Here is a 23,543-nt window from a genome sequence, read left to right on the forward strand (position 1 = left end):
ATAGAGTTTGGTACCAGCAGTGTTGCAGGAGTTACCAGTCAATGTTGAACTCAACATAGGACTGCCTTATGGACTCCAGTTCTGGATTTTCCCTTTGGGGATTTACTCTGGAAACATTTGGCATGAGAGAGTGTAGCTGCAAAGTAGCAGAGGTTTGAGATCAGAGTTTTCCTTCTCCTAGATGAGCCGCCAATCATGGCTAATGAGCCCCGTTTGCCCGAAGCAGTATGCCTTTGCCCCTTCCCTTGTTAGTGGAAATGGTTCTGCCAGGCATAGCTAAGCTACACGTGAAGGCCAGCTGGACTTGGTTGTTAGAGGCCATTTGAGGTGCACGCTATTGGGAGCATTTAATAGGTAATGAGAGCTTGTCCCCTTTACCTCCCCCAGCTATAACAGCCTTAAAGAGTTGAACAGAGTTATACAGCATGGAAAGAAGCCTTTCAGCCCAACTTGTCCATGTCTACCTAGATTCCCCATCGAAGCTGGTCCCATCTGCCAGTGTATGGCCCATACTTGAGATGAGCTTTGACCACACACATACTGTATGTACTATCTCTCAGACTTCATTGGTGGCCACAGTAAATTAGCGGTTGGCAAGATGCTATTACAGTTCAGAGTGTCAAAGAGTTTGGAGTTCAGTTCAGAATTTATCTGTAAGGAGTTTGTATGTGAACTGTCTGGGTTTCTTCCAGGTGCTCCAGTTTCCTCCCACAGTCCAGTGATGTACCAGATAGAAGGTTAACAGGTCATCGTAAATTGTCTTGTAATTAGGCTAGTGGGTTGCTGGGTGGTGCTGCTCGTTGGACTGTAAAGGCCTGTTCCATGCTGTATCTCTAGATAAATAAAATAAAAAAACACAATGTCTGTAATAATTCTGGCCCAGTCATGCATTGATTCATCTGCTGCTGAATCTGTGCTTCTGTATTCTTGGCTTGAACTTTTTTCTCATCCTGTACTATATATAGGTGGCCCCCGTTTTCCGAACGTTCACTTTACGACAGCTCGCTGTTACGAAAGACCTACATTAGTTACCTGTTTTCGCTACCCGAAAAGTGTTTTCACTTTTATGTAAAAAGGCAGCGTGCGCCCCGAGCTGCCAAGCTCCTCCCCTGGAACTGCATTCTAGCCGCCATAGCTTAAGCACGTGTCTGTGAGCGTCTGTGAGCATCTGTGCTTTACCTCGATTTATTTTGTGCATCCGTTAACAAGATGAGTTCTAAGGTATTGGAAAAGCCTAAGATAGCTCGTAAGGGTGTTATGCTTAGCATAAAACTGGACGTAATTAAGCCTTTTGATCATGGTCAACGAAGTAAGGACATCGTCCGCACGTTGAATTTGCCTGTGTTCACCATTTGCACTATTTACACGCAGAGAGAAAGAATTTTGAAAGCTGCCGATGTTACTATTGGTTCTGCTCGTAGCAAAGTGGTCTCTTTTAGTTGGCATCCAATAATGGATAAAATGAAAAGTCTATTACTTGAGTGGATTGATGGGTGTACAAAGCATGGTGTTCTGCTAAGTTATCTTATACTTAAGGAGAAATCAGTCAGTCTTTTTAATAAGTTGAAACAGAAAGCACTGGGCGGTGGTGATGAAAGTGTTGCAAAAGTGGAATTTAAAGGTAGTCATGGGTCCTTTGATCGGTTTCTGAGGCGAGGGCAGCTTCGTAGTTTAACGTTTACCGGAGAGAGTGCTTCGGCTGATGCTGAAGCTGCCGAAAAGTTCCCAGCAGAACTGAAGAAAATAATTACAGAAGGTGGTTATTTGTATAGACAGGTGTTTAACTGTGATGAAACTGCAATTTATTGGAAAAAATTGCTGAGCAAGGCGCTTATTTCAATAGAAGAAAAGCAGGCTAAGGGACACAAGGCGTCGAAGGACAAGTTTACCCTAATACCTATTATTAACGCCACTGGTGATGCTGTCCTTAAGCCTCTACTAGTGTACCATTCAGAAAATCCGAGGGCCCTTGAAGGCGTTGAGAAGAATACACTTGCTGCTGTGTTCCGTTCACATCCAAGTGGTTAGAATACCCAAGGGATTTTTTCTGAGTACATGAGTGAATACGTTAGTCCTTTTGTTGAAAAATACTGTAGAGAAAATAACCTCGATAGTAGGTGTCTTGTGATTGTTGTTAATTGTGCTGCTCATCCACCTGGTATTACCGAGTATGGCGGTAACATTCGTGTTGTGTTCTTACTGCTGAATACAACATTGTTACTGTAGCCATGCAACCAAGGCATAATAGCCACAATTAATGCTTACCATACGCAAAATGTGAACGCAGTAGCGAACGGCCCGAAAGTGAAGTCGTCCAGGAACTGAACATGAAGCACTTGCGTGAGATTTTCACTGCGATTGACAGCACTGCAATGATTGCAGGGAAGTATGACTTTAATTTTGAAAGGTCACGTAGGTTTAGGGCATATTTGCAGAACGGTTTGAGTGCTTACAAAGAACTGTATGATAGAAAAGTGCGTGAGGCTAAGCAGTCAAGCATACTGTCGTTTCTCAAGCCTTCCACATCAGCCACAGCAGATGACGAACCTCGGCCTTCGACATCGAGGCAGGCAGACATAGAAGGCGTTAGTGACCAGTCTCCTGTACCTCTCACCACTGCAACCTCAGCCTAACACACCATCATCAGTGTGCTCGCTGTCTTCCCAATTCCAGTAAGTGAAACTACACTGTACATACATTATTTCTACTTTATATAGGCTGTGTATTTTTATGTGTCATTTGGTATGATTTGGTAGGTTATTTTTTGGGTCTGGGAACACGCAAACATTTTTCCAATATAAATGAAAGACATTTTTGTGAAAGTGGAATTTAAAGGTAGTCATGGGTGGTTGGATCGGTTTTTGAGGTGACGGCAGCTTCATAGCTTGAAGGTTACTGGAGAGAGTGCTTCCGCCCAGAGCGCTTGCGTGAGATTTTTGCTACGCTTGACAGTGCTGCAATGATTGCAGGAAAGTATTTCTACTTTATATAGGCTGTGTATTTATCATATCATTCCTGTTTTGACTATATGTTAGTGTTATTTTAGGCTACTTGGTATGATTTGGTAGGTTTTTTTTGGGTCTGGGAACGCTCAAAAGTTTTTCCCATTAAAAATTAATGGTAATTGCTTCTTCGCTTTACGCCATTTCGGCTTATGACTGGTTTCATAGGAATACTGTACCTTTGGATACTGGGGGAAACCTGTATTAGTTTTCCCAGATTTTAGATGGAGAAAATTTCCTTTCACCATGCACATGGAACATGGATGAAAAAAACAGTGTTTTGTGGGAAGTGGGGGGGATTAGATTGAGTAGGTTATAGGGTTGGTACAACATCATGAGCTGAAGGGACTGTACTGTATTGTAGTATTCTATGTTCTAAGTACCGAGGAAGCAGTTCTGCTAAATTAAGGTTATTCTAAAATCTTCTGTTCATGTCCTTGTATGCTAACTTCTGTTTATCCATCACCTTAGGCTTATTAACCTTTGTGATTAAGCAAAGCCTTGAATTTAAAATTGACACCATTGCTATAGAATCCCTCTGTGGTTTTATACTTTCCCATCTCTGCAATTCCTTCTCGCCACTTAAACATCTGAGAAACATACATTCCTCTGATTCTGGTCTCCAGATCTTCCAGAATTAAGTACTGTGCCATTAGCTGTTTTCGACTGTTCGGGCCATAAACTCCAGCTTTCACTCACTAATCTGCTTTGCCTCTTGATCTCCTTTTCTTGTTCAAGGTGCTCCTTAAATCTACTTCTATGATTAAGGTTTTGATCATCTGCCATACTATGTCTTTGGTGTCAAGTTTGGAATATTATTCCTGTATAAATATTTTGTGATGTTAAATGATGAAGTTGTGTTTTTTTTTTAAAAACAGCTTTTTTTTTAACTTTAGAAACAACTTGTCCACAAAAACTTGTAATGGGGATAATGCTTGCCGGAGGGGTAGTGGAAAGCATCTTATTGAAATTTACAATTTTAAGTATTTTTTTCTCTTAACTTAAGCTTTTGATTTGTTATCTATGAGTATACTTGCAATATCTTGTTTGCCTACACTTGCAGATTAGTTATAGTTTAACTAAATTGATACAGACTTTGTATTAGAAAATATTTGAAATTGCAAATGCAGAATGAGACTTAAAAAGATCAGCTATATTTGTCACCTGTTATGTATAGCAAAATGTGTTTTGCGTCAACAACCAACACAGTTGGTCTGAGTTGGTCGTCGGTGATGGCACATCAATGATCAGCACAGTTCTAAGATTGTGCTGGAGGCAGCCCACGAGTTTCAGGTGCTTCAGGTGACAACATAGCATACCCAAAACTTACTAACCCTAACTGGAAATCTTTTGGAATGTGGGAGAAAGCTGGAGTGCCTAGAGGAAACCCACGTGTTCACAGAGAGAATGTATAAACTTCTTACAGAGAGCAGCAGAAATTGAACCCTGGTCGGTGATTGCTTGCACTGTAATAGTATTGTGCTAACAACTCCAATTCTGTGGCTGTCTGGCCAGGTACTGTGTTTCAATCCTGTTGTTCACATATCTATGAAGAGTTAATTTGCAATGTATCTTTGTAAATGCATAGACACAATTTACTGGTGCAATATTTTTTCACCATCACCTGAATCCAATAATCTTTCTTGCTCCTCAAGTAGCTTGAAGAGATTTTAAACTTGTTTTTTCTACTAATGAGATTATTGAACATTAACACATTTGATCCTCTGGAACCTAGAATCTAGAAGATTTCGAGAGGAGTTACTCATTAATTTTTAAAAACTGAAATTTTCAAGTGAGTTAGTGAAAAGCATTTCCCTTTTTTATTTTTGCTTAAAAAATAACATAAGGTTAATTCATAATTTGGGTGTTATAAAGCCTTTAGTGAGAGAATCTTATATAAAAATGGAATATATTTTAATTCAATGCAAAATCAAGTTCTTAAATTCTATGCAAAATTTAGGAAGAACAAATTTGTGTATTTAATATTTCAGTATTTGAGAAACATTGTAAATATATTGTTTGGTGAAGCATTCTTTGTTGTTTAAACAAAGTATATAAATGGCATATGTCATCATGTCACCATGTGCTATGCACACCTCTCGCTAAAGCAAAGAACAAAGTAAGACTCTCATCTTTTGACTGTCTTGTTTTTCTTCCAATTAGATTTTATATTTTGAAATTACAAAACAAAACAGAATTTAAAATGATAGATTGAGAAGCTACTATACTTTAAAAGAGATCACAATGCTGATATTTACTGCTAATGAAATATATGGTTTACAAAAAACGTATGTACCTCCTAATGCACAAAGTTCCTTCTCAGAGATGGGGTCATGTCTTTGAACCCTTAATTCTACCTCTTCTGTTATTAGCACTTCAGCACTTTGATTTGCTCTACTTTGCACTATTAAATTGTTTTTGCGCTTGATTTTTGTATTTTTTGTATTTATTGTATTTATTGTTACCATGATAAGAGGCGTATAGTACATAAGGAACATTTAAGAGAGTCTTAGGCGCATCGATGTATGTAAAATGGAGGACTATGTGGGAGGGAAGGGTTATATTAGAACATTACATTTTATATTAGACTTTATATTAGAACATCAGGAAGTTTTTGACAAGAACAGGCCATTCGGCCCAATAAAGCTTGCCAAATTCCTATTCATATAACTATGAAATAACTATGAAGTTTAGAATTATAAGTCTCTAAGGTGCTACTCTTAACTACACAACTAGGTAGTTTGTTCCATGTGTCCACAACTCGCTTTGTAAAGAAATGCTTCCTGATGTTAGTCTGAAATCTCCCCTTAACCAGTCTCTATAAGATCATAACACATAGGAGCAGAATTGGGCCATTTGACCCATCGTGTTTGCTCCGCCATTTCATCACGGCTGATCCAATTTTCCTCTCAGCCTTATCCCCATACCTCTTCATGCTCTGACAAATTAAGTATCTATCAACCTCTGCCTTAAATATACATAAAGACTTGGCCGTCACAGCTGCATGTGGCAAATAATTCCATAGACTCACCACTCTCTGGCAAAAGAAATTCCTCCTCATGTCTGTTCAAAAATGACGCCTTTTCTATTCTGAGGCTGTGTCCTCTGGTCTTAGATTCTTCCATCATAGGGAACATCCATCCTCTCCGCATCAACTCTATCAAGGCCTTTCACCATTCAATAGATTTCAGTGAGGTCACCTATCATTCTTCTGAATTGTAGTGAATACAGGCCCGGAGCTATCAAATGTTCTTCATATGACAAGCCATTCAATCCTGGAATCATTTTTGTGAACATTCTGTGAACCCTCTTCATTTTCAATACATCCTTTCTGAGCAAAGGAGCCCAAAACTGCCCACAATACTCCAAGTGAGGTCTCACCAGTGCTTTATAAATTCTCAAAATTACATCCTTGCTTTTATATCTTAGTCCTCTTGATATGAATGCTAGCATCACATTTGCCTTCCTCACCACAGACTCAACCTGCAAATTAACCTTTAGGGAATCCTGCACAAGGACTCCCAAGTCCTTTGTGCCTCAGTTTTTTTTCATTTTCTCTCCATTTAGAAAATATTCAATCCTTTCATTTCTTCTACCAAAATGCATGACCGTACACTTGCTGACATTGTATTCCATCTGCCATTTCTTTGCCCGTTCTCCTAATCTGTCTAAGTCCTTCTGAAGCCTCTCTACTTCTGTAAAACTACCTGCCCCTCCACCTACCTTCATATTATCTGAAAGCTTTGCAACAAAACCGCCAATTCCATCGTCCAAATCATTGACATGTAACGTAAAAAGAATCGGCCCCAACAATGACCCTTGTGGAACACCACTAGTCACCAGCAGCCAACCAGAAAAATCTCTCTTTATTCTCCCCATTTTGCCTCCTGCCAATCAGCCACTGCTCTATCCATGCGAGAATCTTTCTTGTAATACCATGAGTTCATAGCTTGTTAAGCAGACTAATGTGCACCTTGTCAAAGGCATTCTGAAAATCCAAGTGCACAACATTAACTGATTTTCCTTTGTCTATCTTGCTTGTAACCTTTTTTTTAAAGAATTGCAAGAGATAGGTCAGGCAAGATTTTCTCATGAGGAAACTATGCTGATTATGGCCTATTTCATCATGTGCTTTCAAGTACCCTGAGATTTCATTGTTAATAATTGGCTCCCACATCTTCCCAACCAATGAGGTCAGACTAACTGGCCTACAGTTTCCTCTTGTCTGCCTCTGTCCCTGTGATGTGACTTTTGCAATTTTCCAGTCCAGAATCTACTGATCCTTGAAAGATGATTACTAATACCTCCATGATCTCTTCATCCACCTCTTTCAGAACTCTGGAGTGTACACCATCTGGTTCAGTTGACTTATCTACCTTCAGTCCTTTCAATTTCCCAAGAACCTTCTCTAGCTTTGATTCTAGTTTTGGTAACCACGTACTTCATGGAACTTCATGACACCTGGAACTTCCACCACACTGCTGGTGTTTTCCACAGAGAAGACTGACGCAAAATTCTTATTCAGTTCATCCACCATTTCCTTGTCCCCCATTACTACCTCCCTTGTCTCTCTTTTACATTTTATGTATTTGCAGAAACTTTGGCATCATCTTTAATATTATTGACTAGCTTACTTTTGTATTCCATCTTTAACTTCTTAATGACTTGTTTTGTTGCCTTCTGTTTGTTTTTGAAAGCTTCCTAATTCTTGAACTTCCCACTAATATTTGCTACTAAGCAAGTGGTGCTGCTGGAGCTGACAGTCCCATGGGAAGATAGCTTGGAAGAGGCCTTTGAAAGGAAGCTCTCCAAGTACGCAGAACTGGTCAGCAACTGTCAGCAGGCTGGATGGAGAGCGAGGTGTCTCCCAGTGGAGGTTGGTTGTAGGGGATTCATAGCTGGTTCTTTAGTTAGGGCCTTCAGCATTTTGGGTATCGAAGGAGAGAGGAAGAAGAGAGCCATCCGCAGCACCACCGATGCGGCAGAGAGGGCCTCAAGATGGCTATGGCTCAAGAGAGGGGAGCCATGGAGTCATAAGTAGCTAGCCATCTGGACACAAGCTGGGGTCTGATCAGCCCCGGCTGGGTCACCTGGAGGAGGCTGTATGATGTTGAAAGACCCGAAGCACCCGATGATTCCAGGAACATCACTGAAGGTGTGTCCAGAAGCATCAATAGATGTATGTACACAGTTCTATTATGTGCCCTCTCTTTGGCTTTTACGTTGGCTTTGACTTCTCTTGTTAGCCACGGTTGTGTCATCTTTCTTTTAGAATACTTCTTCCTGTTTGGGATGTACATATCCTGTGTCTTCCTATTTGCTTCCAGAAATCCCAGTCATTGCTGCTCTATTATCCCTGCCAGTGTTCTTTTGCAATCAACTCTAGCCAACTCTTCTCTCATAACTCTGTAATTCCCTTTCCAACACTGTAATTCTGATACATCTGACTTACCTTCAGCACTCTAATTAATTCTGATTTAGTTCCACCTATGACCCCATGTCCTTGATGATGGATTAATTTTGAAGTAGCAGCTGGCATTCACTTTACTTATAGCTTAGTGATTTTGAACAATCCTATCATATCTCTTCTTATTCTATGTCTACTTAGGCTAAAAAGATTTAATTATTTCAATCTTTCTTCACAGCTCATACCCTGAACACCTAGAATGAGTCCAATCGCCCTTCTCTGGAGTCGCCTCCCCTCACCTTTTAATTCTACCCTTTCTCTTCTTTTTTCTCCAGTCCTGCTGAAGGCTGTCGGCACAAAACATCAATGTACTCTTTTCCATAGATGCTGCCTGGCCTGCTGAGTTCCTCCAGCATTTTGTATGTGTTGCCTGGATTTCCAGCATATGCTAGGTGGGCCAACTGAAGGTGAAAACAGTGGAATTTGGCCACAGAAGTGGTTTTTGATGAAATTTCTTTGCATGTATAAAACAGCAACAATGCAGAAATCAATATACTGTCTATCATTTAGAAAACTTGCATGTTTTCAACTTGCAGAGAATAGGAAGGGATGGGGAAAACAAAAGGGATATTATGATACCAATATAGTGGATGACATAGATTGGTGTTGACTTGATGAAGTTGGTGCAAGTCTTATTAATGTCAGATAATTGACCTGGAGGAGGACTAGAGAGAGGAAAACAGAGTAAAGTAAAATAATCAAACAAATCTGGAACTGTATGAGAGAAAACACTGGTGTTTGAAGCATTACTCCATGCACCTGACTGCTTTATGTTACTGCATCTCTAAATTTAATCTGTTGAACATTTGGAACATGTTCACATAATAAATGCAGTTTCAATTTTGTATTGTTTGGTGGATAATTTCAAATGTTTATACCTTCAGTAAAGAAATCTCTTCCAACATTGATTCTAAACAAGAAGGAATTTATATTTATTAAGTACCGAAGTTCAGAGTAAATTTATTGTCAATGTATATCTTAGCCAATCTTGAGATTCATCTTCTTGCAGATACCCACAAAACAAAGAAACACAATAGATTCCAAGAAAAATGGACACAACAAGGACGAACAAACATCTGATGTTCAAAAGGAAGACAAGTTATACAATTATTTATAAAGTAAATAGATAATATATAGAATGTGAACTGTAAACTTCCAGAAAGTGAGTCCACAGTCTGCGGAATTAGTTCAGCACTGACGCGAGTGAACCCAGTCCAGGAGCCCATTGGGTGTAGGGCAACAATTGCTCCCATAGCTGGCAGTGTGGGACCCAAGAGTGCTGCACCTCCAGCCCGATAGTAGTAGTCAGATGAGCAGGAGATGGTTCAAATGTAAGCTCACCTGGGGGATCTTGGCTGGCACCAAGTTGTATCTAATCACTGGTTCATTTTCTGCTCTCGGGTATGTCTTTATTCTGGCCTCAAGTCTGTCCCAACAATGGCGGAACTTCATTGTCAATGTGCCGTTCCTGCATTCTCGGTGGTCAAGTTCGCTAAATCCTCCAGAAGATTGTAAAATTGCTTGTTCATTTAGATGGCACAAAAGTACATTTCTGAATGGGAAATTACAGGCTGTGAATTGCATTGATCCTAGTTCAGAAAATGTATATCTAGAAGAACATCTAGTAGTTTTGTGAGTTGCTCGCAAAAACTTCACCATATATCACCTGTGCCATCCTAGCATTTCTAATTGGTGGAGTGACTTTTTAGTGCACTCTAGTTTCCTGAGAAACTTGTATCTTCTGTTGTTGGTATTTTGATGTATCTTTGTTATAATATACAGGCTCTTTTCTTTGTTTCTTTTTGCCAGATCCGAAGTTTCTTTGTTTTTCACAGGGGTTGTTCTTGTTGCTCTTACCAAACGCATGCAATTATATTGACCTAAACTATGCACATACATTATCAGTGCTTTTAAATAATTTAGTGGTCTTTAATCATACTCTTGCTCACTAAGGTAAGAGCACTTTCATCGTTCATGACTTCCGTGACACTGATGTCTCATCTTTCTTCTTCATTTGCATAGAAACTATGTCTGCAGGAATATTTGCTCATAATACAAAAGAGGAAACCAGGAAAGTGCGATAGTGTTTTAATTCTGTGTATGACTTGTGTTCACCAGGATGATGGATAAAATATCAGTGTCAATTATTTGTAGTGTAGATTGATTGTATCACACACACAGTAAATAGAAGAATTGCAATGGATCAAGGCTGATGATTTATGTCCCACAATGGATGACAGTGAGCAATAGATATACCACAAATGGAGTACAAATTGAATCTCAAGGATACTTATAATGTATCTGTCAAGGTATATAAAAGAAAGAGATGTAAATTTTAAATGAAAGGTAAATACTGTAGATCTGTACATTCTGAGCTAATTTAGATTATATCTCTGAAAGCTATAAATTGAAAACATTTAAGTGGGATTACTAACTATGAATTGTTCAATATCAGGCATAATGTATCAGATTAAGAGTTTATGATTGTAATTCGATTTAACAGTCATGATTGAAGATGTTCTTTTCCTGCTTCATATACAAGAGGAATGCAAATCAAGCAATAAGATTTTTTTGTTGTTTGTGTGAGTGCTCCGTTTTTCAATGCAGAGGATAAAATGGTTGAAATCTTTCTTTCTTTGGAAGAATCAAGGGGGGTTTCATTGAAACCTATTGAATATTGAAAGGCCTCAATGGAGTTGGATATGGAGAGGATGTTTCCCTGTAGCGGAGGAGTCTATAACCAGAGAATCAAAGCTCAAAATAAGACATTCCCTTTAGAACAGAGATGAGGAGGAATTTCATCAGCTAGAGAATGGTGAATCTATAGAATTTATTGCCATATACCCAAGTTATTAGGTATATTTAAAGTGGAGTTTGATAGGTTTTGATTAGTCAGGGTATCGGAGGTTACATGGAGAAAGCAGGAGAATGGAGTTGAGAGGGATAATAAATCAGCCATGATGGAATGATGGAGCAGACTCAGTGGGTTGAATGGCCAAATTCTGCTCCTATGTCTTATTGTCTTGTGGCTTTATCCAAGGTGCAGTGTGGGGAATCCAGTTGATGAACTGTTAATTTGCTTATTACAGGTTCAATTCTTGATTGTTGGAATTAAACAATTCAGGTGATATAAAGAGGTTAATTGAAACCTACAGCAGTATTCAGCAGCAGCAAAAAGTGTTGACTTGTTTCAGCTTGAGGTATTACACATTTCAAACTGGTAATTTATACCTGATTATTGAATACAGAACAGAGGTTTAGACAGACGTAGCCATGCAGATTGTTTGCAGCATGTGGTAGATTGTGGATAATGGTGTGATTGCAGGCAATCACATCTGTATTTGGAACATATCTTCCAGTTGCCTGCAGTCACTTCCATAACCCAAAACTTAATAACTTTCTTCATTTAAGACAGGCAAATGAACTTGCGTGCCTGTTTACGTATCTTCTAGTTGGCTAGCTGTAGACAAAATAAGGCAGTGTGCAGCAGTGCCATATCCCTCTGTAAAGTATTGTAGCCCATTTAAATCATCCTACTTGTGCTGACAGAAATTTCACCACTCTCAGTACTCTTGATCTCGGCAGCACTGATCTGAGTTGGTAGGTCAGACTGCTAGAACAGTTCAGACGTATGTAATTCAATGCATCATAACATGGTAGGGAAACTGCACTGTGGCAGATAAGGAGATTCTACAATGAGTAGTCAAAATTGCTCAACGAATCATAATCACTAGCCTACCTGCCATCAAGAACATACATGCAGAAGTTGGGCCAGAATCATATAACCATATAACAATTATAGCAGGGAAACAGGCCATCTCGGCCCTTCTAGTATGTGTCGAACTCTTACTCTCACCTAGTCCCACTGACCTGCACTGAGCACATATCCCTCCATTCCTTTCCTGTCCATATAGCTGTCCAATTTAACTTTAAATGACAACATCGATCCTGCCTCAACCACTTCTGCTGGAAGCTCGTTCCGCACAGCTACCACTCTCTGAGTAAAGAAGTTCCCCTCATGTGACCCCTAAACTTTTGCCCTTTAACTCTCAACTCATGTCCTCTTGTTTGAATCTCCCCCACTCTCAATGGAAAAAGCCTATCCATGTTAACTCTATCTATCCCCCTCATAATTTTAAATACCTCTATCAAGTCCCCCCTCAACCTTCTATGCTCCAAAGAATAAAATCATCACGAAGAACTTCATAAGCATATAATCAATCTATGTAAGTACGCTGTCTTATATATTTGTATTTATTGTTTTTAAAAAATTATTATTTATTTGTTGAGATACAGCGAGGAGTAGGTCCTTCCAGCCCTTCGTGCCGAGCCACTGAGCAATCCCCCAATTTAACCCTAGCCTTATATAGGCATCCGTTAGTCTCGTGAGACCATGGATTTGCGCCTTGGAAGGTTTCCAGGGCGCAGGCCTGTGCAACGTTATATGGAAGACCAGCAGTTGTCCATGCTGCAAGTCTCCCCTCTCCACGCCACCGATGTTGTGCAAGGGAAGGGCACTAGAGCCAATAAAGCTTGGCACCGGTGTCGTCGCAGAGCAAGGTGTGGTTAAGTGCCTTGCTCAAGGACACAACATGCTGCCTCAGCTGAGGCTCGAACTAGTGACCTTCAGATCACCAGACCGATGCTTTAACCACTTGGCCACGCGCCAAAACCCTAGCCTAATCAAGGCTTAATTTACATTGACCAATTAACCTACCAACTTTGGAATGTGGGAGGAAACTGGAGAACCTGAAGGAAACCCATACGTACATGGGAGAACGTACAAACCCTTCACTGGTGGTGGTGGAAATTGAATCCGTATTGCTAGTACTGTAAAGCCTTGTGCTAACCACGACACTACTGTGTCGCCCATACTGTATTTTGTTTGTGCAGCATCGGATCCGGAGTAACAATGATTTCATTCTACTTTACACGGGGGCTTCTGCACAAGATTGAAGTAAGTTTCAGAAACTTGTAAAAGTAGGCAGCTCCATCATGAGTACTAGCCTCCGTAATATCAAAGACACCTCAAGGAGCGGGGCTTCAGAAAGGTGGTGTCCATTATTGAGGACTGCACCGCCCAGGACATGCCCTCTTCTCATTGCTACCATCAGAAGGGAGATACAGAAGCCTGAAGGCACACACTCAGCAATTCCGTAACAGCTTCTTTCCCTTTGCCATCAGATTTCTAAATGGACATTGATCCCCAAAACACTACCTCACTGCTTTTTTTATTTCTGTTTTTTTTTTGCACCACTTTAACTATTTAATAGATGTTTTTTTCTTTATTCATTTATCATGTATTTCATTGTACTGCTGCCGTAAAGTTAACAAATTTCAGGACATATGCCGGCGACTTTAAATCTGATTCTGAATATTGAATGTTGAAATGCTCTACTTTCTCAATGTTGTACATAGCTTCAGACTGTCTTAATGAGATCATAACAAAAAGCTGCATTAGTTTCCTGGGAATTTGTTACTATTTTCTATTCGCAGTTGGTATTAGCAGCTGGTTTGCACTCTCTTTTCAACCTGTAGATGGTAAGGCAGTGCTGATGAAATGTTGAGCTTTCCCACTGTGAGTCACTGCAGCTCCTGATACTGAGAGCAACAAGCAAAATTATAACTGACAGTGTAGTTTTAATGTTCTAGGCATCTGTCAAGGACCAGAAGATGGGTTTGTTAAATGGTATTAAATCGGAAGCGAGTGTGATACTGCTTGAGAATTCCAGCATTTCTGGGAGGTTAATGCCCTGCTAAATTTGCATCTATGCTGTTGTGGATAATGGTAAATCTGGAGGGAAGAACTTGCTTGCTGAGGGTGGAATTTCAGAATGATACTCAGTGGTATAATTGGTAGAAACAGCCAGCTGTAGCGTATTACTGGCACCTTAAGTAGTGCGCTTGTCATCACATAGAACAGTACAGCTCTGTACAGCCATCTCATCCCACGATGTTGTGCCAACTCTTTAACCTATTCTAGGCTTAGCACCCCCCCCCCCCCCGAATCTGGGTCATGTGAAGCCATGGGAGCAAGTTCGTGGAGCAGATGGTGCGTATCACAAGTTCCGGTTATGTGACCACTGATGTCAGGCAGACGATCTCTGAAGAGCATTGATAATGGCTGGGGACACCCGTCATGTAAAGACACTGCTCAGATGAAGACGAGGGTAAACCACTTCTATAGAAAAACTTGCCAAGAGCAATCATGGTCAAGGAAAGACTATGATTGCCCATTTGTACGATACAGCACATTATAAATGAATGAACGAAGATCAACCTAACCCTTCCGTCTCATATAACCTTCCATTTTTCTTTCATCCATGTGCCTAGCTAAGTGTCTCTTAAACACCCCTAATGTATCTGCCTCTACCACCAACCTTGGCAGCGTATGTTCTACGCATCCACCTCTCTCTGTGTATGTAATAAATAAATAAATCTTCCTCTGACACAAATTAACTTAAAATTATGCCCCCTCTGTTAGCCATTTCCACCCTGGGAAACACCTCTGGCTGTCCAGTCTAGCAATGCCTCATCATCTTATCCCCCTCTATCAAGTTACCTCTCACATAATTACAACCAATTCTCTCGGACCTGGGCCTCTGTACCTCCCTCTGCAAATGGACGCTCGACTTCCTAACCGGAAGACCACATAGCGTGGATTGGAAATAACATCTCTACCTTGCTGACAATCAACACTGTCGTACCTCAGGGATGTGCACTTAACCCACTGCTCTACTCTGTCTACACCCATGATTGTGTGGCAAAGCACAGCTCAAACGCTATCTATAAATTTGCTGACAATACAACCATTGTTGGCAGAATCTCAGATGATGACGAGAGGACATACAGGAGCGAGATATACCAGCTAGTTGAGTGGTGTCGCAGCAACAACCTTGCATTCAACGTCAGTAAAACCAAAGAAGTGATTATGGGCTTCAGGAAGGGTAAGACGAGAGAGCACACACCAGTCCTCATAGACATAGAGGGATCAGAAGTGGACAGAGTGAGCAATTTCAAGTTCCTGGATGTATTGGTCATGATCTTTCAAGAATAACTTGATTCTGGCATGGTCCCAGAGGGCTGGAAGATTGCAAATGTCATGCCACTTTTTAAAAAGAGAGGAAGGCAAAAGAAAGGAAATTGTATGCCAGTTAACCTAACATCAGTGATTGGGAAAGTGTTGGAGTCTAATATTAAGGATGTGGTTTCGGGGTACTTGGAGACTCATGATAAAATGTCAGCATGGTTTATGTGAATGGAAATCTTGCCTGACAAAATCTGTTAGAGTTCTTTGAGGAAGTAACAGCAGGGTGGACAAAGGAGAGACAGTGGATGTCATTTACTTGGATTTTGAGAAGGCATTTGATAAGGTGTCACACATGAAACTGCTTAACAAGATAAAATCATATAGTTTTGCAGGAAAGGTACTGGCACGGATAGAGGAATGGCTGATAGGCAGGAGGCAGCGAGTGGGAATAAAGGGGACCTTTTCTGATTGGCTGCCAGTGACTAGTAGTGTTCCTCAGGGGTCAGTATTGGGACCTTTACTTTTGACATTGTTTATGATTTAGATAATGGAATTGATGGCTTTGTGGCAAAGTTTACAGTTGATATGAAGAAAGGTGGAGGGGGAGGTAGTGCTGAGGAAGCAATGCGATTGCAGCAGAACTTAGGCAAATTGGAAGAATGTATTTTGGTAAAAGGAACAATAGTGCAGACTATTATCTAAATGGGGAGAAGGTTCAAACATCAGAGGTGCAGAGGGACCTGGGAGTCCTCGTGTCCCAGAAGGTTAATTTACTGGTTGAGTCTGTGGTAAAGAAGGCAAGTGAAATGTTGGCATTTATTTCAAGGGGAATAGAATATAAAAACGAGATAATGCTGAGGCTTTTTAAGACAATAGTCAGGCCGCAGTTAGAGTATTGTCAACAATTTTGGGCTCCATCTATCAGAAAGGATGTGTTGTCATTGGAGAGAGTCCATAGGAGGTTCATGAGGATGATTCTGAGAACGAAGGGGTTAACATGAGAAACGTTTGGCATCTTTGGGCCTGTACTCATTGAAATGTAGAAGATGTTGGGGGGTGGGGGGAATCTCATTGAAACCTACCAAATATTGAAAGGACTAGATAAGGTGGATGTAGAGAGGATGTTTCCTATGGTGGAGGTGTTCAGAACTAGAGGGCACAGTCTCAAAATTGAGGGGTGACCTTTTAGAACAGAAGTAAGGAGGAATTTCCTTTAGCCAGAGAGTAGTGAATCTGTGAAAATGCTGTGGCACAGACTATGGTGGAGGCCCAGTCCATGGATATAATTAAGGTGGAAGTTGATCGTTCCCTGATCAGTCAGGGATCAAAGGATATGATGATAAGGCAGGTGTATGGGGTTGAGTGGGATCCTTGGATCAGCAGTGATGGAATGGCAGAGCAGACTCGATGAGCTGAATTGACTAATTCTGCTCCTATGGTATAATATCTCTGAGGACCTAACCTGGATCTGACGTATTAATGCAACTATAAGAAAGGCAAAACGGTGGCTACATTTCATCAGGAGTATATTTGGAATGTATCCAAAAACACTCACAGATTTCTACAGATGTACTAAACAGCATTCTAACTGGCTGCACCACGTCGTTTGGGGTGGTGGTGGTGAAGCTAGCCTCCATAGTATCCAGGTAATCTTTAAGGAATGGTGCTTTAGAAAAGTGGTATCCACCATTAAGGACCTGCACCACCTAGGACATGTCCTCTTCTCATTGCTATCATCAGGAAAGAGGTGCAGAAGCCTGAAGGCACACACTCTATGATTCAGGAACAGCTTCCTCCCCTCTGCCATCGAATTTCTGAATGGATATTGAGCCCATGAACACTACCTCACTACTTTTTTTGTTTCCTATTTTTTTTGCACTGCTTATTTAACTATTTTTTATATATATATATATATATATATATATATATATATATACACACACACATATGCACACACTCACGCACACACACTCTCTCTCTATTTTTTTTCTCTTTATTTTCATGTATTACATTGTACTGCTGCTGCAAAATTAACAAATTTCACAACGTATGCTGGTGATATTAAACCTGATTCTGATTCTAATGAGACTAACCACAAATGGTGCTCACTCACCATTGTTCCCTCTATCAATGTAATGGGAGTCACTATTGATCAGAAACTTAACATAAATACTAGCCACAAGTGGTATCCTGTGACCTCTTGACAGCTCAAACCCTTCCACTAAGTACAGGTCACAACCTCATGTGATGGATTGCTCACCAGTTGCTTGGGTAAATGCAGCTCCACAGCTCTCAGGAAGCTCATCACCAACCAGGTCAATATAGCTGGCTTGATCAACACCTCACCCACCACCCTAATCATGTATTCTCTCAGCACTACTGGTGGTTGTATGTTGTATCCAACAATGACAGGAAAGCTATCCAGGAGAAATTTTAAAGTGGAAAAGCCATTGCACTGGGGCAGGTCCACTCTCTTCATCGTGGAAGTCCGGGTCCAGTGGTATGAGTAGTTGTCACAGCCAGGGTGTTCCTAGGTTGCAGAAGATGACCGCAACTACTTCTGTGCCTTGTCATGTCCTTTGCTCTCCATGGTGTATTTCAGAACCACCTTCCTGGCTGTTGGATCTCACTGTAGATCTCATCCACCAGGTCCACTGGATCTGAGTTCACATGCTAGGCCAGGCTTATCCCTATCTTACCAGGGTAGGAGGCCCACTGTCTACCCTTTTCCTTATTCTTCAGTGTACAAATGTAAAGGAGAGTGAAATGATTGTCACTCTAGGTACGCTGCAGCATACAAAAAAACTACAATAAGCAAAAATAGCACAATCAAAACTCGCAAGTATAAATACTTAGGATTAGCTTATATATGTTGATTGACTGTATGTACATAAAGTGACATTTGGCACAGGAGTGTCTGTACATAAGATGACTCTGACAGGAAATGATAAAGTGGTGGTGAGGTGGATTAATGGTTGGAGGTGTTGATCAGCCTGATGGCCTGTGGGAAAGTATCTGTTTCTGAGTGGTGGTCTTGGCTTTGACTTTGTAAGTATATCACTGCCAGATTTAAATCATGTAGTTCCCTCTACAACACTGTTCCGGGACTGCTTGTAGTTGAATGGCTGCACTGGCTTGAGAAGATAATTTTCTGTCATTAAGTTAAGGATTGGCAATAAATGTTGTCCTTGCCAGCACGATCAAAATCCTCCTGATGAAGAGTCTTAGCCTGAAACGTCAACTCGTTATTCCATTCCATAGATGCTTCCTGGCTCGCAGGAGTTCCTCCAGCATTTTTTGTATGTTACTTTGGATTTCCAGCATCTGCAGAATCTCTTGTATAAATGAATAGCGTCTCTTAAAGATGTTTGGATGAGTATGAAGTGCCACTCATTTCTTATTAAGGTGAGGCAATCCAGACAAAACATCACCTGTGCTTTGGGAACAGCCAGTGTTTTTTCCCCCAGGATGTAAATGCTTAAAACAAGTGGGCATAACTTTAACACGAGGAATTCTGCAGATGCTGGAAATTCAAGCAACACAGATCGAAGTTGCTGGTGAACACAGCAGGCCAGGCAGCATCTCTAGGAAGAGGTACAGTCGACGTTTCGGGCCGAGACCCTTCGTCAGGACTAACTGAAGGAAGAGATTTGAAAGTGGGAGGGGGAGGGGGAGATCCGAAATGATAGGAGAAGACAGGAGGAGGAGAGAGAGAGCCAAGAGCTGGAAAGTTGATTGGCAAAAGGAATACAAGGCTGGAGAATGGAGAGGATCATGGGACGGGAAGCCTGGGGAGAAAGAAAGGGGGAGAGGAGCGCCAGAGGAAGATGGAGAGCAGGCTAGGAGTTATTGTGAGAGGGACAGAGAGAGAGAAAAAAGAGAGAGGAAAAAAGGGGAAAATAATAAATAAATAAATAAATAAATACATACATAAATAAATAAATAAGGGATGGAATAAGAATGGGAGGAGGGTCATTAACGGAAGTTAGAGAAGTCAATGTTCATGCCATCAGGTTGGAGGCTACCCAGACGGAATATAGGGTGTTGTTCCTTCAACCTGAGTGTGGCTTCATCTTTACAGTAGAGGTGGCCGTGGACAGACATATCACAATGGGAATGGGACATGGAATTAAAATGTGTGGCCACTGGGAGATCCTGCTTTCTCTGGTGGACAGAGCGTAGGCGTTCAGCGAAATGGTCTCCCAGGCTGCTTCAGGTCTCACCAATATATAGAAGGCTGCACCGGGAGATTCAGTATATCACCCCAGCCGATTCACAGGTGAAGTGTCGCCTCACCTGGAAGGACTGTCTGGGGCCCTGAATGGTGGTAAGGGAGGATTTGTAAGGGCATGTGTAGCACTTGTTCCACTTACAAGGATAAGTACCGGGAGGGAGATTGGTGGGAAGGGATGGGGGGGGTGAACGAATGGACAAGGGCAATGTGGGTTAGATTGATCTCGGAGTAGGTTAAAAGGTCGGCACTATGTCGTGGACTGAAGGACCTGTACTGTGCTGTACTGTTCTGTCTTCTGTCACCTTGCAGAAGAGGGTCTAAAACGGGAGGGCATAGATGCTGTGTAATAGGTTTACTGGCAATCTGGTGTAAAAGTATTTTTTCCCCTGTTCAGGGTGCTTGGATCTGCCAGAGAGAATAGTGGAAATAGGTACTCTTATATTATTGAAGGGGTATAGAGATGTGAATTTGAATCACCAGGGTATTGAAATCTATGGAATCAAATGCAGGGAGATTCATTTCCAGGTTATCTAGAAGGGAAATGGAATTTTGGCCTTCATTGCTAGATAGATTGAATTTAAGGGGAGGGAGGTGATGCTGCATTTGTACAGAGTATTAGTGAGGCCACACTTTGAGTGTTGTGTGCAATTCTGGTCTTCTTACTTGAGGAAAAATGAAAGCTCAAAGTAAACTTATTATCAAAGTACATTTATGTCACCATGTATAACCCTGAGATTCATTTACTTGTAGGCATAGTCAAGAAAATCTATAGAATTATAACCATAACAGAATCACTGAGAGTGCAAAAGAAAACAATCTGTGCAAATACAAAAAGTAAGAAATAATAAATAAATAGGCAATAAACATCGAGAACATATAATGAAGAATCCTTGAAAGTGAGTCCGTTGATTGTGGGAGCATTCCAATGATGGGGGAAATTGAATGTAGTTATCCCTTTGCTTCAAGAGCCTGATGGTTGAGGGGTAGTAAGTGTTCCTGAACCTAGTGGTGTGAATCATGAGACTTCTGTACCTTCTTCCCAATGGCAGCAGTGAGAAGAGAGCATGACCTGTGTGGTGAGGGTCTCTGATGATGGATGCTGCTTTGGTGGCTTCTTTGCAGAGGATTTTCACGAGGATGATTCCAGAGATGAGGGGTTTGGTCTGTGAGGAGAGATTGAGTCACTTGGGACTCTACTCACTGGAATTCAGCAGAATGAGAAGAGATCTTATAGAAACATTTTAAATTACAAAAAGAATAGATATGGTTGAGGCAGGAAAGTTGTTTCCACTGGTGAGACAAGAGACAAGAGCTAGGCTACGTAGTTCTAGATTTTAGAGAATACATTCAGGGCAGAGATGATGAGGAACCTTTTTCCCAATAGTGAATCTGTGGAGTTCTCTGCGCAGGGAAGCCATAGAGGCTACATTATTCAATACATTTGAGACCACAGTAGGATTTTTTTTTGTATTAGAGGGAGATTAAGGGTTGTGGGGAGAAAAGCAGGTACGTAGAGCTGAGTCCTCAGTAAGATCAACCATGATCTTATTGAATAGTGGATTAGGCTGATGGGCCAAATGGCCTGTACCTGCTCCTGTTTGCTTTGTTATGTAAAATGGGATTTGTATAGATGGACCTGGTGGATGAAGGTTCTGTTTCTGTGCTGAGGGCTCAGACTGCAACTCTCATTTCAAAGAATGTGTAGGAGTACGTGCTGAGGGACAGACTGAGGCTTGGATCAGCTGCTGCAAGGGTTCGATGTGGAAGGACCATGCTTGGGGATCTCTTGCTACGGGAGGGGGAAGGGCAGGTTGGGGAAGAAAGCTTTTAATTATTGTAGCAGTATAAAACCCCAGGGAGCCATGCGAATAGCAGCAATGCTACTGATGTGTTGGAATGCGATAGAGCACTATGGAAAGCACTGACAATGAATATAAAGAATGAAAAGGCATTGAATGGTTTTTTCTTGAAAATATATTTTTATTAAGAATACAGTTTGTAATGCTTAAAAACAAATGTGCAGGGGTGTAGACACTCTGATTTATTTGTTGTACTTGTATATAACTCCTCAGAAAATAGCAGGGGATGGTGGATGTGTGATGCTGAGAATCATGAAAAGAGACGTAAAGAAAGTAGGGTGGTTACACTGAGCCAGTAAAAACACAATGCATCCATTTTTGATCAACCTGACTTGAGGAAGTACTGAAGTTACAACACAGGATGCAAACAAGATTTATTAAAATGACCTCAGGGTTGATTCAATTCAATTAGAGAAACTAAGTTTGCTCTACTTAGAGCAGAAGCAGTTGAGTGGAAACTTGACAGATGAGTTCTTAAAAGTTCTTGTCAAGGTAACGAGAAATTGTTGAAATTTGTGTGAGGTTTGAAGACTGTGGGACACGTGTATTATGAGCCGAAGTAAATAGGTATGATTTGGAAAGGATTTCATAAAAAAGTATTAAGAAATTCAATCAAATTTCAAAATGAAGTCCGATTAGTTCTTGAAGGAACAAAAAAAAATTGCAAGGCTATGGTGATAGAATTTACCACTGCCTCTAGTTGGTTTGCTTGTTATAAAAACACATGGGTTCAAAAGTTTGTATGGTCTCCATTTGGCATAATTCAATGCACAGACGCCAGAAGAAGTTGTCATTTGTATAAATGATACTGAGTCCTGACACTTTTACCGTGAAAAAATGCAAAATCCAGGATGATTAATCATAAGTGCAAGCAGGCGTTTTTCACTGAGGCTGGGTGGGACGACAACCAGAGGTCACGGGTTAATGGTGAAAGTTTAAAGGGAACTTGAGGGGAGACTTCTTCACTCAGAGCATTGTGAGTGGAACAAGCTGCCAGTGGAAGTGGTGTATGCAAGCTCGATTTCAATGTTTAAGAGAAGTTTGAATAGGTATATGAAGGGCTATGGTCTGGGCGCAGATGAATGGGACTAGGTAGTTTAAATGGTTCGGCACTAATTAAGTGGGCCAAAGGGCCTGATTCTGTGCAGCACTTTACTTTTCCCTGTCTGTAAAGCAGTGGAAGAGAATGGATTGGGTGAGAAAATGAACATCTGACTTCCTTGTGGTGAATTAGTAAAGTTTAAAGTTCTTATTCCAGTGATCTCTGTATTCTTGTCAGGTAAGAATCCTTTTCAAAACTGACAAGACATTTTTTGATCAATGAGGAGTTTCATCTGACTTCCGATAAGAAGACAACATGCTTGGACGCAGTGGCCTCTCCGGGGTCAACCAAAGGTGTTTTTGTACTTCTTTTAAAGCATTTTCTTTACGATCTCAAGACAATGTTAGTCATAAAGAATTTCAAGTACTGCATGTCTACTCCATCAGCTGCTTGTTGGCAGAGGTTTTGCTGTTACTATAGAAAGGTATCGGAATTGATACTTTAAGGCTGTGTGCAGTCCAACAGCGAGTGATTGTCTTGCATGTTTTTCTTGCGATCATATGGACCTGTCGGACATTGCTAATATAAAATACTGCAAGTCTGGTTCACTAGCCTGTTAGTGAGACTGATAGTGGGAGGAGCTGATGATCTCTTTTGTTGTGAGGACTAGGTATCATGCCATGAGCTTGCCTGTTGCAGCGGTCCAGAAGGCGAGACGCCAGAGGAGGCATTGCTGAATTGGGAGGTGGCTGCTCCCATTGGTGCTGCACTCCAGTGTTCACTCAGTGCAAGATAGGTTGTACTGCATGTATATAAGACCTCAAGATATAGGAGCAGAATTAGGCCATTTGGCCTATTGAGGTCTGCTCCACCATTTCATCATGGCTGATCTAACTTGCCTTCTCCCCA

General features: G+C 41.0%; 1 protein-coding gene across 4 annotated transcripts in view; it reads left to right on the forward strand.

Annotated features, from left to right (window-relative positions):
• The window catches only part of LOC140194900 (WD repeat-containing protein 7), a 619,189-nt gene that overhangs the window by 117,479 nt on the left and 478,167 nt on the right, over nucleotides 1–23,543 (forward strand). The window lies entirely within an intron of this gene.

Source organism: Mobula birostris, chromosome 3 (genome assembly GCF_030028105.1).
Source record: "Mobula birostris isolate sMobBir1 chromosome 3, sMobBir1.hap1, whole genome shotgun sequence".
In the NCBI taxonomy this organism is placed as follows: Eukaryota; Metazoa; Chordata; class Chondrichthyes; order Myliobatiformes; family Myliobatidae; genus Mobula; species Mobula birostris.